Here is a 17,632-nt window from a genome sequence, read left to right as displayed (position 1 = left end):
CTTGTACTAGGCCAGTGGTTTACAAATTCTTTGATGCCATGGAAATCTTTCTTCAATGATATCTCATCAGGAAGCCTAATATTTAAAACGGAGTAAGTCTGCTTGATAATTCCAAGCCAATTTCAATGCTTCTGTCAATTTTCACAATGCTTGCCAGATTGCAAGGATTTCCAAGAAAACTGATTTTTCTCTACTTTATCTCCAAAAGAAATGGAACTCAAAAGCTTTCTAAAAGCTTCTTGGGCTAAAGGTCTCATCACTGCCGATGGGCAGCTCCGTCACCGGGCAGTGTAATGCCCAGGCCTCACATGCACTTCAGCAAAATCTGAATATGGAAAGCTCACCTGTAGCACTTCTCCAGGTCTGGGTGTTGCATTTTGGACCACGCCGAAAAGCATCCAAAAGGAGACCGAACTGAATCCCTTCCTTTAACCACCAGTTAATACATCCTTTCTTGAACAGTCTGTGAGAAAAGAAGGCAAGAAGAAACCCAATATATATGAGTGTCTGCTGTGAGCCAGGCATGCATATGCAAGATGATTTCCATATCACATGTGGCCCTGTGAACTGGGTAGTTTTGTTCTCATTTCACAAAGGGGGAAAACAGGACTCAAAGCGGCTTCACAAATTGTCCCGATGACTCTGTTAAGAGTTGGGATTTCAATCTGGGCACCTCAAATTCCTAGCCCATATTCCTTCCACCACCCCATCTCTTAGCCTCTCCATGCTGGTGTCTCTCATAATCACCAGAAACAACAGACTATTGGGCATAGTTTTCTATTATAAGGTACCTTTTTATTATAAAAGCCAGATCTCCTCAGTTAGTAGACTATATGCAATTTGAGGCACTCAGACCATGATAGATTTGGCTTTGAACAATGTCTAATATACAGAAGGGAGTTCCCTAGTTTAATTCCCTCTGTTCAAAATGGTAATACTGCATGCCATTATAATCTGCATTTATGATTACATGCTATACTGTTTATCTACTCGACAGACACAGATGGGTATCACTAACAAAAACACCTCTCCATTGATTACAGGATGGTCTGTACTGATAAGACACACAGATCTGTTAGCTCGAGTTTTGTCTGAGGAGGAGAAGCAGTTACCCAAATCAAGGACACAGATGCCATTCATGTACAGGGAGATTCATTGGCAGGAGAGGACAACACATTTCTAAATACACTCATTGAATTATCTGTTCTTGAGTTTTCATGGCTGCAGATGATCCTTTGCATCAGGTCATCCAAAAAAACATACCAGAGCTGTAATTTCTGAATGCAACTCATGATGAATTTCCTCTTACTGAGTAGCTCTTTCTGGAAGAGTTCCTGGAGGTATATATCATTTGATTTCACAATAGCAAGTGCAATTGCCCATACCAAAAAAAGAAGAGGAAGAGAAAGAAGAAAAAGAAAGAGAAGAAGGAGAAGATAGAATTATCGTCTTTCAGTACATGTAATCTTTTTTTAATCCAGTTTTTTTCTCTGCTTTTTCCTCTGTGATAACAGTAATATTAGGAGAGAGGACATTTTGGCAATTTCTTAGAATGTAATCCTTTTTCCCCCAAATATTAAATTGTACTTGGCATTAAATGACAGCAGAGCACTGATATCAAATAATAAGTCTGTGGAATGTCTATACAGACACACACATAGTTTGAATAAAAGGACATAACTTCTTGTTTCCTGAAAGTGGAGATTGTCTAGTTGGAGGAAGGAACCTGAATTTGCCCTACTCAGCCTTCCATCCTGTCTTAGCTCAGGCTATTACAACAAATTACCATAGGTGATTAAAACAACAAACTCATTCCTTGCTGTTCTGGAGGCAAGAAAGTCCAAGATTCACTGTCTAATGAGAACTCACCTCCCTGGTTTTAACACAATTGCCTTCTTGCTGTATCTGGTGGAGAGAAAGAAAGGGCTCCAGTCTCTTCTTTTAAGGACACTAATCCCATCATGGGGTCTCCATCCTCACGACTGCATCAAATCCTAATTAACTCCCAAAGGCTCCACTTCCAAATACCATCACATTGGCGGTTAGGGCTTGAACATATGAATTTGGGGAGGGGGGAGGACATAAACATTCAATCCATAGAACCTCCCCTCTTGCTCCCTACTTTTCACTGCCCTGCCAAAGGACTCTACAGAGCCAGACTGGGAAACCCCTATTCTCCCCATTGACTCTTCTTTCAGAAGAACATTCCCCGGATAACAAAGCCCTCTCCTTTTCCCTTCGTTTTATCAGACACATAGCCTTGCAGAACCAAAGCAGCCAATCAAACCTTCACTCAAATTCCAGAATAGTTTCCCTGCAAAAAACTGGAATTCTGAAGGTGGCCTCGGGGGAAGCAGGATGGGAGGGAAAAAAGTTGGAATAACAGCAAATTTCTCATTTTTTAAGGCCCCTTTTTGTTGCTATAATTTCTTTTTCCCGTAAGGAAAAATAAAATAGTTTAGTGAATATTTTTAGTAAATTTAAAAATAATTCTCAATATTACAAAAGAATTTGTGCTCATTTAACTTGGTACAAATAAATTAAGGCTATGTCTCTGAACCAAACTTTGGGTTTAAAAACTTGAAAAGGCCTAGCTATTTTGGGATACACACAACAAGCTGCAACTCCTAATGGCCAGGGATTGCTAATTAGAAGGTTCTGTGATGTTTCAAAAGTATGAAAAGCCCTGTGCTTTGAAAAGCAATGGCAACAACAACAACAAAAAAGTTTAAAAAAAACAAAGCAAAACAAAACAAAAACAACTGGCAGGGTCAGACTGATGGGCATCTACCTGCATTAGGGAGCCTAAAGCAAAGGATCCGGCTCAAAGGCGTGAGAGGATATTTTCAGATCCAGCTTCAGCCTTCCCCTCACGCTCCCTTCTATAGCTCCAGGCCTTAGGAAGTTTTTCAGGACCTGGACTGTCCAGAGGGAAGGCTGCCCCTGCCTACTTGAACTCTGCATGGTCAGATGGCAGAGAAACCCTTCCAGGCCTCTGCTCCTTAGGCTTACAATGGAAGTTGCACCAGCAGATCTTGGTGGAGGGTGGGGTGAGGGGGTTATAACAAGCAAACTGTTAGTAAAAAGAGAGGATACTAAAATTTTTAGATAATAAACTTAAAAACAGGAAGAGTCATTCTAAGTTTCCCCTATACTAATACCTCTTTTGTTCGCATGTGTCCTAGGGCACTTTCCAGAGCAGGGGAGAAAGTGGTGGGGTTTCAGCCACCACCTGCAGAGCTGTACCTCACTTGTGGTCTATTTTGCGGTTGGAGCAGCCTGCAGTCCATGCCCACGGGACTAAGTCACTCAGCGGGCATCATCTACCACACACAAGAGCAGAAATAAAGATTTAGAACTGCCAAGTGATGAGACGCCTAGGTGTCTGCCTTCTCTCCACACAGTGAGTTTGCAATCTCTGAGGCTTTTGCTCTGAGGCCTCTACTTCCAGAGGCCACAAACACATGAGTGGTAAGAAATAGCTAAAACCCAAGGAAATTTTACCTGCTAATCCTCACTATTTAATTCCCCTAGAGAATTCCAGTGGAACTTGAATAAAATTAAGCTGAGGTTCCCTAGGGAATCATAGGAGGGCCACATTCTCAAATGAGAATTTATACACCTGTTTTGGGCAGCCTTTTGACTCTGTCCCTAATCTATTTTTCTACTAACTCTTCTTGTTATAAGAATAGCTTGCCTTATTTGAATAAAAAATTATAGTGTATTATTGCCCTAAGAGAGGATAACAATTTAAAATTTATTATGGCCACTCTTCTTGTAAAGCAAGTATTTGTATACTGCCTTAACTTTTCTATTTGTTTATAAATGTGGAATTTCATGCATTTTGTTGGCTTAAAGCAAGTCATCATTATATTGTAAACAAACCCATGACATCGATGGTTTATTGAACACTTGATTAAAAATGAAAATTTTCATGCCCTTTGTTCAATGAGATGAAAGTGTCTGTGTCTTAAATAAATAAACACAGATTCTAAGGAAAGCATGAGACTGAACAGTGGGGACCTGGCTTCCTTTGTTTTGTGGCATAGGAGTGGCTTGGGATGGTGGGTATTTCTCACCAGTGAAGGTTTAGAGAGTTTTGCCACCTTCAGCAGCATGCCTGAAGCTCATGTGCAAATACATTTGTAGAATAGAATCTTGCTTTCATTCCAGAAAGATAGCCCTCTCTGCACCAGAGCAACTGTTTCCCTGTGGTGGTCATGAATGCCTCCACAAACACACATGGAGGTCAGTGGCCAGAGTTTTGTCCTGCAGGGCAAAGCTAGCCCTCTCATAGCTGCTGAGCCCTGGGACCTACTCCTCAGGCAGGAAGATCGATCACGAGGTAGTTTATTTAGTCAGAGGATCACGGGTGAGTCAGGAGACAAGGAAATTCAGAAACCAAAGTCAAAAGTGATTGTGTATAGAAGAGGAAACCAGCTGCACCTGGCAGACTGCTACCAAATCAGAAAGGGCTGTAATGGAAAACGGATGCGTTTATAGAAAATCCACCTCCCGTCCCCCACGGCCAAAACTGCTGCCCTCTTCACAGGGAGTCAATGTATTAAGTTTGGCAGCTCTCGTGGAGCTTGCCATGCCAGGGAGGTTATTAAAACTGAACTGAAATGGTTTCATAACTCAAACTGGAAACAAGAGTGAGGAAAATGCTAACACCAAAGTGACAGACCAGAACGAAATGGAGCTAGATTCGTAGGCTCTCTGGCTCATGTTTCAGGAGGTTCCACGTGTTAAAATAGGCTGAAAAGTTAGCTAAATAAAACAGAGTGCCAAGTGAGACATTTAACACCCTTGAAAGGGGGCTTACCAATGAGAGGGTTCCATGATTCATACTGTTGACTAAGTTTCATTTTTAGGAGTCTGAAGACAAGATTAATTACAACTACATCCCCTGAAATATCTGCTGCATATGAGGGATTTTAACCCCCCCACCTCCTCCAACAACTAATGATTTTCATTGATTTGAAGGATCTCAAAGGTATTTTCTGGTTCTCAAGGATGAATGCCCCCTCCTCACCAGCCCCAGTAGGGAGTACCAGAGATTGGAAAAGCAGATGAGTGATGTGTTTACTGTCACATATTATAGCCTTTTAAGAGTATGTGTTGTAATGAGCATTAGGTATTATATAAGACTCATGAATCACAGACCTGTACCCCTGAAACAATACATTATATGTTAATTAATTGAATTTAAATTTTTTAAAAAGGCCAAACCTTTTTGGAAAGACATACTAATTTCACAGTAATATAATTAAAAACATTTGCTAAAATTTTGGAGGGGCTGATGTTAGTAGCACAGTAGTTCAGGAGAGCTACCAATAGACTATACTTATTCTTCCTGGTAGTTTTGTGTGTGTCCAGATAAAACCATTACTGCAAAAACATCAGATGATATCTCAGTTGAGATACAGCAAACGACTTTCATCATTGAAGCCCAAACAGAAGTTTTCAGGACCACTGAAAAGGGCAGTCATAGGTCTCATCCATGGTAAGACCAAGTAATGGCAGTGCAGCTCAGAGGAGAGAAAGGGCTGAATGTACAATACCAGTGGCCATGGCCAAAAATGGTGGTAAGAATTATCATTATAAAGAAAATGGGGGGGGGGTTTCCTGGGTGGCTGAGTCAGTTGGACATCCAACTCTTGATCTCAGTTCAGCTCTTTATCTCAGGGTTGTGAGTTCAGGCCCCATGTTGGGCTCCATGCTGGGCATGGAACCTACTTAAAAACAGAAACAACAACAACAACAACAAAACAAAAACAAAGAAGACAGGGAATGTCAGAGCTAATGGTCAAAATCTAATGTTCTTTGTGGCTTCTTGGGACAATTATGTGACTATTTTATTCATTTCAAAAATAGACATTTTCTATATTCACTTGTTTTCCCATAAACTTTCATCTCCCATTCAGCAACAAATCCTGGCAGCTCTGCCTTCAAAATGTATTCAGATTCCAATATTTATCACTACTACAACACTATGGTGATCAAGCATGATTATATCTCACCTAGATTATTGGAGTAGCCTCCCATCAATTGTTCCAGAAGCCACCCACCCTCCCTGGGGCTAGTTCTCAATGCTGCATCCAGAGTGATCCATACACATAGAGGAGCTCTGTTGCGAGGCTCACCAATGGGAAAAGATTTGGGGGAAATGGTGAAGTAGGCAGCACCAGGAATCTGTCTCCTCATCTAGACAACAATTACACTAGCAAAACCTACCTGAAGGAACTATTTTGGAACTCTGGAAGATATAGAGATGGTCAAGAAAATTATGTGTGAACAAAAGGGAAATGTCAATAAAGAGACAGAAAACAAACAAACAAATCCAAAACGAAATTCTGGAGCTGAAAAGTACACTAAGGGATATGAAAAGGGATTCAAAGACATATTTAAGTTAGCAGAAGAAATTATAGGCATGAAGATAGGATAATGGAAATTGTTGAGTCTGAGGAACAGAAAGAAAACAGATTGAAGAGAAATGAACAGAGCCCAGAAGCCTGTGGGACACCATCATGTGGACCGACATATGCATTGTGGGAGTCGCAGAAGGAGAAGATAGAGGCAGAAAAAGTATTTGAATAAACAAAGGTTGAACACTTTCCAAATTTGACAAAAGACATGAATATAAACAATCAAAAAGCTTAATGAACTCCAAGTAAAATGAACTCAAAGAAATCCACACTGAGACATATTATAATCAAACTTTCAATAGACAAAGACAAAAAAAAAGAATCTTAAAAGCAGCGAGAGAGACAATATGTATACAAGTGACAATTCCTCATGAAAGAATAAAATAATTAGCAAATTTCTCACCACAAATTTTGGAAGCCAGAAGGCAGTGGGCTGATACATTTCAGGTGCCCAAAGTAAAAAGTTGGACCAAAAATCCTTTATCAAGCAAAATTGTCTTTCAAGCATGAGGGAGAAATTAAGATAATCCCAGATAAACAAAAGCTGAGGGAGTCATGACCACTAGACCTGCCCTGCAAGAAATGCTCAAGGGAATCCTGCATGGTGAAATGAAAAGACACTACACAGCAACTAGAAGAAATATAAGAAATAAAGATCTCAATAATGTCAAATACATGGGCAGTTATAAAAGCTAGTATTACTGTAACAGTGGTTTATAACTCCATTTTTTTTTGTTTTCTACATGATTTAAGAGACTAAAATATTTTTTAAAAATTATTAGTCTAAAAGCAATATCATTGTAGCTTTGGTTTATTGCTCCCTACATAATTCTAGAGACTTAAGAATTTAAAGGAATCAGTAAATTATGTTTTTGAGCACACAATATATAAAGATGTAATTTTGTGACATTAACAACTGAAAGGGGTGAGGACAGAGCTGTAAAGGAGCAGGTTTTGTATGTTAAAAACTATTATACTATTACTATATTAAAAACTATTCTTGAAGTTAAGCTGGTATAAATTCAAATTCAAATTCAAACTTTAGGATATTAAATGTAATCCCTAAGATAGCCAAAATGAAAATAGCTATGAATATGCACAAAAAGAAATGAGAAAATAATTTAAATGTGTCACAATAAAATAAATCAACCAAATGCAAAGAGACAGTAATGCAGGAAATGAGGAAAAAAAAAACCTATAAGGAATATAGAAACCAAAAAACAAAATGACAGAAGTAAGGCCCTCTATATCAGTAATTACTTTAAATGTAAATAGATTAAACTCTCCAATCAGAAAAGAGATTGGCATAATGAATAAAAACATATGATCCAACTACATGCTGTCTACAAGGAAGTCACTTTGGATCCAAACCCACAAATAGATTGAAAGTGAGGGGACAGAAAAAGATAATCCATACATATATTAACTAAAAGAAAGTAGGGGTGATTATACTAATGTCACACAGAATAGGCTCTAAATCAAAAAAGATTTCACAAGGCAAAGAAGGACATTATATATTAATAAAACAAGATGTAACAATTATAAACATTTATGCACCTAATAAAAGATTAGCAAAATACATGAAGTAAAAACTGAAAGAACTGAAGGGAGAAATAGCACAATAATACTTGGAGACTTCGATACCCTATTCTCAATAATGACAGAACAATCAGAAGATAAATAAGGAAATAGAGGACTTAACACAATAAACCAAGTAGATCTATCAGGCATATATAGAATGCTATAAACATGCTTCTCAAGTTCACATGAAACATTTTCCAGGATAGGTCATATATTAAGTCACAGGTTAAGTCTTGATAGCTTTAAAAAGACAGATATTATACAATGTATCTTCTCTAACCACATTGAGATGAAGTTTGAAGTGAACAACAGAAGTAAACTGGAAGATTCACAAATTTGTGGAAATTAAAAACATTTTTAAACACCAATGGATCAAAGAGGAAATTATAAAGAAAATGCAAACACAACATACCAAAATGTATGGGGCACAGCAAAAGCAGTGTTAAAAGGGGAAATTTATACCTTTATTTAAAAATCCTACAGTAAAAAAACAAGAAAGATCTCAAATCAATAATCAAACTTTATAGCTTAAGGAACCAGAAAAAGAAGAACAAACAAAACCCAAAGCTAGCACAAGGAAGACAATAATAAAGACTAGAGCAGAGGTATAAGAAATAGAGAATAGAGAAACAATAGGGAATATCATTGTAACCAAAAGTTGGTTCTTGGAAAACATCAAAAAAATTAACAAACCTTTAGTTAGATGGACTAAGAAAACAAGGCAAAAGATTCAAATTACTACAATCAGAAATGAAAGTAGGACATCATTATCAAGCTATAAAAATAAAAAGGAGAATCACTAAATTTTATTCTACCCCTGAAACTAATAATACAGTATATGTTAACTAAACTGAATTTTTAAAAAATATAAAACAAAAACAATTCAGGCACAGTGGGGAAAAAAGAGTACTGCAAATAATTGTACACCAAAACTTAGGATAACATAAATGAAATGGATAAATTCCTAGGAACACAAAACCTAGGAAGACTAAATCACAAAGAAATAGAAAAAGGATAAACCTATAATTAGTAAGGAGATTGAATCAGTCATCAAAAATCTCCCTACAAATAAAAGCCCCAGACTTGATAGCTTCACTGGTGAATCCTACTGAACATTTAAGGAAGAACCATACCAATTCCTGTGAAACTTTTCCAAAAGTAATTGAAGAGGAGGCTATACTTCCAAACTTATTCTATGAGGCCAGCATTATTTTGATTCCAAAGCCAGACAAAGACACCACGAGAAAAAACTACAGACTAATACCCCATGTACATTGACAGAAAAATCCTCAAAAAAGAAAAAAATACTAGCAAACTGAATTCAGCAGCAAATTAAAAGGATTATACACCATGACCAAGTGGGACTTATTCCTGGAATGCAAGGATGGTTCAACATACAAAAATCAATCAATGTAATACATGAAATTAACAGAAAGAAAGGAAGGAAGGAAGAGAGAGAGGGAGGGAGGAAGGAAGAAAGAAAGACGATAATCTCAATTAATGCCAAAAAATTTCACAAAATAATAAAAAACACTCAACAAACTAGGAACCGAAGGAAACTACCTCAACATAATAAAAGCTCTATATAAAAAAACTCACAGGAAACATCATACTCAATGGTGAAAGACCGTTTTTTTCTCTAAGATAAGGAACAAAGCAAGAGAGTCTGCTTTTTCCATTCTGTTCAACATAGTACTAGAAGTTCTAGCCAGAGAAATTAGGCAAAAAAGAAAAAGAAAAGGCATGCAAATCATAAAGGAAGAAGTAAAATTTCTCTGTCCACAGATGATACGATCTTACAGGGGAAAAAAACCCTTAAATATTACACACACATACACATACACACACACACTCACAACACATAAACTGATAGAACTAATAAATTCAGTAAAGTAGAAGGATACGATGTCAACATACAAAAATTAGTTACATTTCTATACACTATCAATGAACAATCTGGAAAGGAAATTACCAAAATAATTCCATTTACAATAGCATTAAAAAGAATAAAATAATTAGGAGTTAACTAAGGAGATAAAAGACTTGTATAAGGGCACTACAATGCATTGCTAAAAGGAATTACAGAAGATATAAATAAATGGAAACTGATTCTATGTTCGTGGATTAGAAGCCTTAATATTATTAAGGTGTCAATACTACCCAAAGTAATCTATATATTCAAAACAATCTCTATCAAAATTCCAATGACTTTTTTTGCAGAAATAAAAAAACTCATCCTGAAATTCATGTGGAATTGAGACCCTGAATAGCCAAAACAATTTTGAGAAAGAAGAACAAAGCTGAAAGACTCACACTGACTGTTTTCAAAACTTACTACAAAGCTACAGTGATCAAAACAATGTGGTATTTGCATAAATACAGACATATGGACCAATGGAATAGAATAGAGAGCCCAGAAAGAAACCCTCACATGTATGGCTAAATAATTCCTGATAAGAGTGCGAAGACCAGGGGCACCTTGTGGCTCAGTCATTAAGCGTCTGCCTTTGGCTCAGGTCATGATCTCAGGGTCCTGGGATTGAGCCCCATATCAGGCTCCCTGCTCAGCTCCCTGCTTTTCTCTCTCCAGCTCCCCCCTGCTTGTGTTCCCTCTCCTACTGTCTCTCTGTCAATAAATAAATAAAATCTTAAAAAGAAAAAAAGAGTGTAAAGACCATTTAAAGACCATTTAATGAAGAAAAGACAGGCTTTTCAACAAATGATGCTGGGAAAACTGCATATCCACATACAAAAAAATAAATAAATGAATGAAGTTAGACCTTTCTCTAACACCATAGACTAAAGTAACCCAAAATTGACCAAAGACTTAAATGGAAGACCTAAAACTTAAAAATTCTTAGAAGAAAAAATCTGGCAAAACTTCATGACATTGAATTTGGTTATGATTTCTTAGATACGACACCAAAGGCACAGGCAATGAAAAAAAAAACAGACAAATTAGACTTCATAAAAACTTAAAAATGTTGAGTGTCAAAAGACACTATCATCAGAGTAGAAAGTCAACCACAGAATGGGAGAAAATATTTGAAAGTCATATATCTAATAAGGGATTAACATCCAGAATATATAAAGAACTCTAAAACTCAACAAAAAGGAAATAATCCCATGAAAAAGTGGGCAAAGTACTTGAATAGATATTTCTCCAAAGAAGATAAGCAAATGACCAATAAGCATTTGAAAAGAGGCTTAGTATCACTAGTTTTTAAGGAAACGCAAATCAAAGCTAAAATGACTCATTAGAATACTCATTAGAATTGCAACTATAAAAAAACCCAGAAAATAACAAATGTTGGTGAAAATGTGGAGAACTGTGTGCCATTGGTAGAAGGTAATATGGTACGGGTAGCTATGGAAAACAAGACGATAATTCCTCAAAAATCAGAAATAGAATCACTATCTGATCCAGTAGTTCTACTTCTAATTATATGCTCCCAATTATTGAAAGCAGAGTTTGTAGATCCGTGCGTACCCATATTCACAGCAGCATTATTCACAATCACTAAAGCATGGAGGCAACCCAAGTATCCATGGACAGATGAATGGATAAGTAAAATGAGGTCTACACATACAGTGGAATATTATTTGTCCATTAAAAAGGAAGAGAATTCTGACATGCGCTGAACTGACTGAACTTTAAATGAAATGAGCCAGTCACAAAAAGACAAATACTCTTTTATATGAGATACGTAGAGTAGTCAGACTCATAGAAACAGAAAGGACAATGATGGTTGCCAGGGGCTTAAGAGGGGGAAAGGAATGAGGTGTTATTTTTTAATGGGTACAGAATTTCAGTTTTTCAATATGAAAAGAGTTATAGAGTTGGGTGGTGGTGATGGCTGCATAATACTATGAATGTATTTAATACCACTGACCTGTATACTTAAAAATGGCTAATATGGTAAATTTTATATTATATTTTACTGCAATAAAAAGTTTTTAAAACCTCACTGATGGCTTTCCACCACACTCAGAGTAAAAGCTAACAAGGCCCCACATCAGTGAATCTCAGCTCCCAATGAGCATCCAAATCATCTAGGGAAATTTAAATAATACATAAGCCTGTGCTACTCCCACCAGTTAGGTCTGAATTGGTGTGGGGTGTGGCCCAGGCTGAACCAGCTTCCTATCCAACATCACCTCCTACTACCCTCCCCTCTCCCACTGCAGGTGCACTGGCCTCCAAGCACACTTCCTCCTCAGGCCTCACGAGACTTGCCTCCTTCTCTCCTCCTTGAGCTGACACTCAATAATATCTGTTAAAGAAATGAACTATTCTAATTAATGCAATATGGGAAAAAAGAGACATGACTGATTTTGGAGGTCTGACCCACTAAAATATACTCATCGACTTGGGCATTTTAAATTTCTCACCACTTTTCAGAAACTTAGCCACTGCCTAAATTCCAACTCAAGTGTACTTGGAATGAATACCATCCTGTCCTCACCATTTTTAGAGCTGGAGGGGACCTAATAGGATGTTCCTGCCCCGGGCTTTGATTTGTAAACAACGATGAGAGGAAAGTGCAAGCTTCACAATAGCCCAACACAGCTTGTGAATTTCTTTGGGGTCTCGTGTCTTAATCTTATTCATATAGCTTCTTCATGTAATCCATAAAATGTCCCTAAATGTTAAAATAGAGAAAAGGTTTAAATCATATATGCTCCCTGCTTCACATAGCCTGGAGAACCCTCAGCTGCTTCCTACTCCAAGGACAAGGATTCACCAGATTGAGAATCTTCATCTTACCCAACTTCCTAATTAAGTGTGAAAGAACTTAAAGCCCTAAGAAGGGCAAGTGACTTAACCAACATCACACGGTTAATTAGATAGGAAACTGGAATTCAACCCCCAGACACTGGGAATGTGGCTTTTCCAGTGTGCCTATTTTCTGCTCTCAAACACATGAAAAGTCTTTTATCTCTTTAAACATATCCTCCCATTTTCTAACCACTTCATTTCATGAGATCAATGGCAAGGGAAGAGGGGTGGCATTAGAAAAATCACATAAAAGATTTTCAAGCAAATCTCCATTTTCTGATAATGATTTGAAGTTTCTGCAGAAACAGCAGGAAATGAAGTTATCTAAAATGCTTGGTAGGACAATAGTCATGGAATGTTGCTTGTCAACCAACAATGATCACACAGAAGGCAAACCTCTGACCTTCAGTGGGAGGATGAGTGAATAAATTATGGCCATCTTTGAGCTATAGAATCTTTTGCTACTTTTAAAGACAGTGAAGGAACTCTTACTTGTTGTGACTAGAGAACTCATAAGGTCAAAAGATCACGTTAAGTGAGAAAAGTGAGTTGGAGTCATGTGTATAGGATGATAACAACTTTTATCAAATTAATCAAATGACAGTTCTGTGTTTCTGTACACTTGTATGAGCATAGAAAAAGTCATTAAGGGGATACACGCCAACTGTTAACATTGGTTTTCATAGGAGTATGGAAATGGAGGGAAGCCTAAGGGAGGTTATTTATTGTCTCTTAAGGCAAGGACTAGACCACTTTCTCCTTAAGGAAATTATCCTATTTGAGTTCCAAAAGTTAGGTGAAAGTCATCTTTTGGTGAAAAATCAAAGCATTTTAATTGTCTCTTTAGAAGAACAGTACTTTAAGCAGGTGGATCCAGACATATGAAAATTCAAGAAGGTATTAATTGTCATGGTCAAATAGCTTAAATCCACACCAGCTAGTGGGGTCAACTTCCATTGAGAGAAGTCATGGTGAGGGGGAAGGAGACAATGGGGAGTTAGCAAGTTTCCATCAGAAAAAAAAGTAATTCAGAAAAAATCAAATGAGAACTCCAACTGTAGATTCAAGATGTCAACCCAACAGTGCATCTCTCTTAAGTCAAGGACTAGACCAGATGATCTTGCAGAAACTTTCAGTCTAGGCTATTCACAATTCTCTGCAGACAATGGTGACTTGGAAAAACCTCAGAGAACCAAGTCCAATAATGATGACAAATAAATGAGGGGAAATACCATTTTGTCTTCTTAAGTGTGTCAAAGCTACCTTCAAGTTTTCTGAAAAAGAAAATGTATAAAAATTATAATGCTGAGGTAAAGGTTCATCCATTCTTTCACAAATATTATTAAATGCTGACAATTGGTCAAGCAGCTTTCCATGTGCAGAGATACAATAGTGAACAAGACAAAATGTATGCCTTCAAGGTGTGCTCATTCTAATTTAGTATACCGACAATAAGCAAACAAATAATATGATGACAGGTAGGAATAGATGTTATGGGGGCACAAAGTAAGGCTAAAGGAATAGAGGTGGATGGGTTTTACTTCAATAAAGTAGTCAGGAAGGATTTTCTGAAGAGCTGATTTAGAGAAGAGGCATGAATCAAATGAGAAAATGAGTCATGTGACTATTTGGGGAACAGTATGAAGACAGAGGGAACAGCAAGCACAAAGGCCTAGACAGGACCAGATCGGTGTATGAGGAATAGCAAAAAGGCTGGTGTGGCTAAAGTAGACTGAGCAAGGTGCAGCGTTGCAGAGGATGAAGGGCCTGTAGACCACTGGAAGGAATTTAGACTATATTCTGAATGTGGTAGGAGGCTACCTACCATAGGGATTTAACAGAAGAGTAACTTGATGTGATTACATTTTTAAAAGATTGCTCTGGTTATAGTATGAAGGACAAATTGTAAAGGAATAAAAATTGAAGTTGGAAGACTGGTGAGAAGCCTTTTGCTTTAGTCCATGGTGGCTTAGATTCAATGGTGATAATGAAGGTAGTGAGAAATTGTCAGATTCAGGGTAAATACTTTCTTCTTTGTCTCCTCTCTCCAATCATTTTCTTCCCTTCCTCTTGATTTATTTTTTCTCTCTACATCGCCACTTTGTAACACATATTTACTTATTTATTTGGCTTTTTATCTGATGCTCTCCACTAGAATGTATGTTCTATAAGGAAGGGTTCCTTAGCATTTTATTCATTGCTATTTACTCTAGTGCCCAGAACAATACCTGGCACAGAGTATTCAATAAGTATTTCTGAAGAAAATAGTTGTCAAACTGTAGATCACCATTTTGACTCACAGAATAAATTTTGGAAGTTAGAAAGGACAGAACATGCTGGTGGATTGGATTGGGATGTGAAAACAGGAAAGAGGAACAGGATGTGTTGTAGGTTTTGGGCCAGAGCAACTGAGTACAATTTACTGATTAAGGGAGAGCAGGTTTTGGGGGACAAGAATCAGAAGTTCAGGTTTGAACAGGCTAAGTTTGCACATGTCTCTCAGACATTTGAGAGGAAAAAGTAAGCAGGCAGACATACTCAAGCCTGGAGCTCAGTAGAGAGGCCTGAATTAGAGATATAAACTGTGGGTCATGGGTATTAGGTAACATGTAAAGCAAGAGAACTGCAAGACAGAGTGAGAGCAGGGAAGAGAATTCTGAGGACTGAGTCTTGGGGCACTCAAACTTTTTATTTTTAAGATTTATTTATTTATATTAGAGAGAGAGAGAGAGAGAGAGAGAGAGCATGAGCAGGAGGGACAGAGGGAGAGGGAGAATCTCAAGCATACTCTGTGCTGAGCGTGGAGCTTGACTTGGGGCTCAATCCTAAGACGATGATCATGACCTGAGCTGAGACCAAGAGTCAGACACTTAACAGACTGCACCACCCAGGTGCCCTGGAATATTCAAACTTTTAGGGACTAAGAAAGGGAGAGGGAACTAAGCAATGCAGACTGAGATGGAGGAGACAGTGAGGTAGCAGGGAAACCAGGATAACATTGAGTTCCAGGAGACAGGGAAGGTGTCAAGGAGAGAGTGTGCCATACTATCAAGGATGCTAAGAGGTCCAGTAAAATAGGAATTAGAAGGGATCACTTGATTTGGTAACCTTTATCTATACAGTACATTGATTTCCTGGGACTGCCACAACAAAGTGCCACAAACTAAGATGACTTAAAAAACAAAAATTCATTCTCTTACAGTACTAGAGGCCACAAGTCAAAAATCAAGGTGCCAGCAGGGCCATGTTCTCTCTGAAGGATCTAGGAAAGAATCTTTCCCTGCTTTTTCTTAGACTCTGGTGGTGACTGCCCATCCTTGGTGTCCCTTGGCTTGTAGACATACCACTCTAATCTCTGCCTCTGTTGTCATCTGGTGTTCTTCCCTTATTTGTCTCTCTCTCTTCTTCTTAGAAGGACACCACTCATACCAGATTAAAGACCCACACTACTCCACTATGACTTCATCTTAACTATTTACACCTGCAAAAAACCCATTACTAAATGAAATCTGATATATTTCTTAGAGGACATAACAAAGTTTCAGAGGACTAACAAGGGAAGGAAGAATGTGAGATGAAGACAGTAAGTAGAGACAAAGATTTTGGCTGCTAAGAAGAGCATAGCAATGGGGCAGTTGTGGGTGGGGGGATGCATAATGTCTAAGAGAGTTTTATTTTCTCTTTTTAAGATGAAAGATATTATACCAGACTTTGGATACTGATGGGAATAATTCAGGATAAAGGAAGAAATCATGATGCAAAAAAAAAAAAAAAAAAGGGAAGAACTGAGAGAGCAAAAGTCTTATGTAAGACCTTGGCAATGGGACCCAGGGCACACAGGAGTGATCTTGAGATGGGAGTGGGTCAGTTCATCCACTGGCATCAGGAAGAAAGGCCAAGTACAGAGGCAGATGAGTTGGGTGAGGTACTAGAAGGAGATGAGATCATTTTCTTCTGTTCTGTTTTGGTTTTCAGTAAAGTGTGAAAATGAGGGGTGGTGAGGGGATATTGTAGGTTGAGCAGACAGGAGAGGTGTGAGAGAGTCATTTCAGAGAGTGGGAGAGGAGACTGACCCAGACTCGAAAAGCACAGTTGTTTCCTAAGTTCTCTTTGGGAATGTCCAGGAGGGAAAAAAGATTGAGGGTGAAATAAAGGAGACACCAGAGACCAAAGAGACAGAGATAGATTGTCCTGAAGAGAGGGGGACTGGGAGTACAGCAAAGTCAGCAAATGAGGCACACAGGGGAAACTGAGACGTAGGGAAAGACAAGCCTTCTCATCTTCTTGTCTTGAGCCTTCTCTCCATTTCCTCCCAAGTACTGGATTTATCAGTGTGCCACTAGCACTCCTGCCCAAGGTTGTAGGGACTAGAGAAGGCTCCAAGTCTAGACTGGAAGGCAGCCATGTCTATGCAACTTGAACAGGCAGGAAGCCTTTGTCCCGAGGGCTGGGCTATGGAGTCACCAGCCTGGTCCAGGTCTCACCAGAAGGCTCTATGCAACCCTCTTCCTGAAGATCTTTGAGGGGAAATACAAAAAGGGCAGGTTTTTGCTAAGTTATATCTCATTTGGTGGGGGGGAGGTATGCCTTCTATACTCCTCACTTAAGAAAAGGTATATTAAGCAATGGAGATGCTATAGATGTGGTATCTGCCTTCATGGAAAAGCAGTAGGGTGGGAGACAGATAACTAAGTAAGTACCTTAAACCCTGGTAAGGTCTGTGATGAGAAAATACAGGTGGTTGTTCTTGGGTTTATAGAACTCACCTCTAATGACATCTCTGCCACCTTCCATTGGGATCTGCATGGGGGCCCAAACTACCCACTGCCAGCTAATGCTCATC

The 17,632-nt window shown here is 38.4% G+C and overlaps 1 long non-coding RNA gene across 1 annotated transcript in view; it reads right to left on the bottom strand.

Moving 5' to 3' along the window:
- Positions 1-350: 350 nt before the first annotated feature.
- Positions 351-17,632, bottom strand: part of LOC130543082 (uncharacterized) — a 272,900-nt gene continuing 255,618 nt past the window's right edge. The window contains exon 3 of the long non-coding RNA XR_008958107.1: positions 351-463. This is a non-coding gene — a long non-coding RNA (uncharacterized LOC130543082). The remainder of the gene's footprint in view (positions 464-17,632) is intronic.

The sequence above is a fragment of the Ursus arctos genome, unplaced genomic scaffold, assembly GCF_023065955.2.
Source record: "Ursus arctos isolate Adak ecotype North America unplaced genomic scaffold, UrsArc2.0 scaffold_10, whole genome shotgun sequence".
NCBI classification, from domain to species: domain Eukaryota; kingdom Metazoa; phylum Chordata; class Mammalia; order Carnivora; family Ursidae; genus Ursus; species Ursus arctos.
Note: the sequence above shows the minus strand (reverse complement) of the source record. Positions and strands in the feature narration are given on the sequence as shown.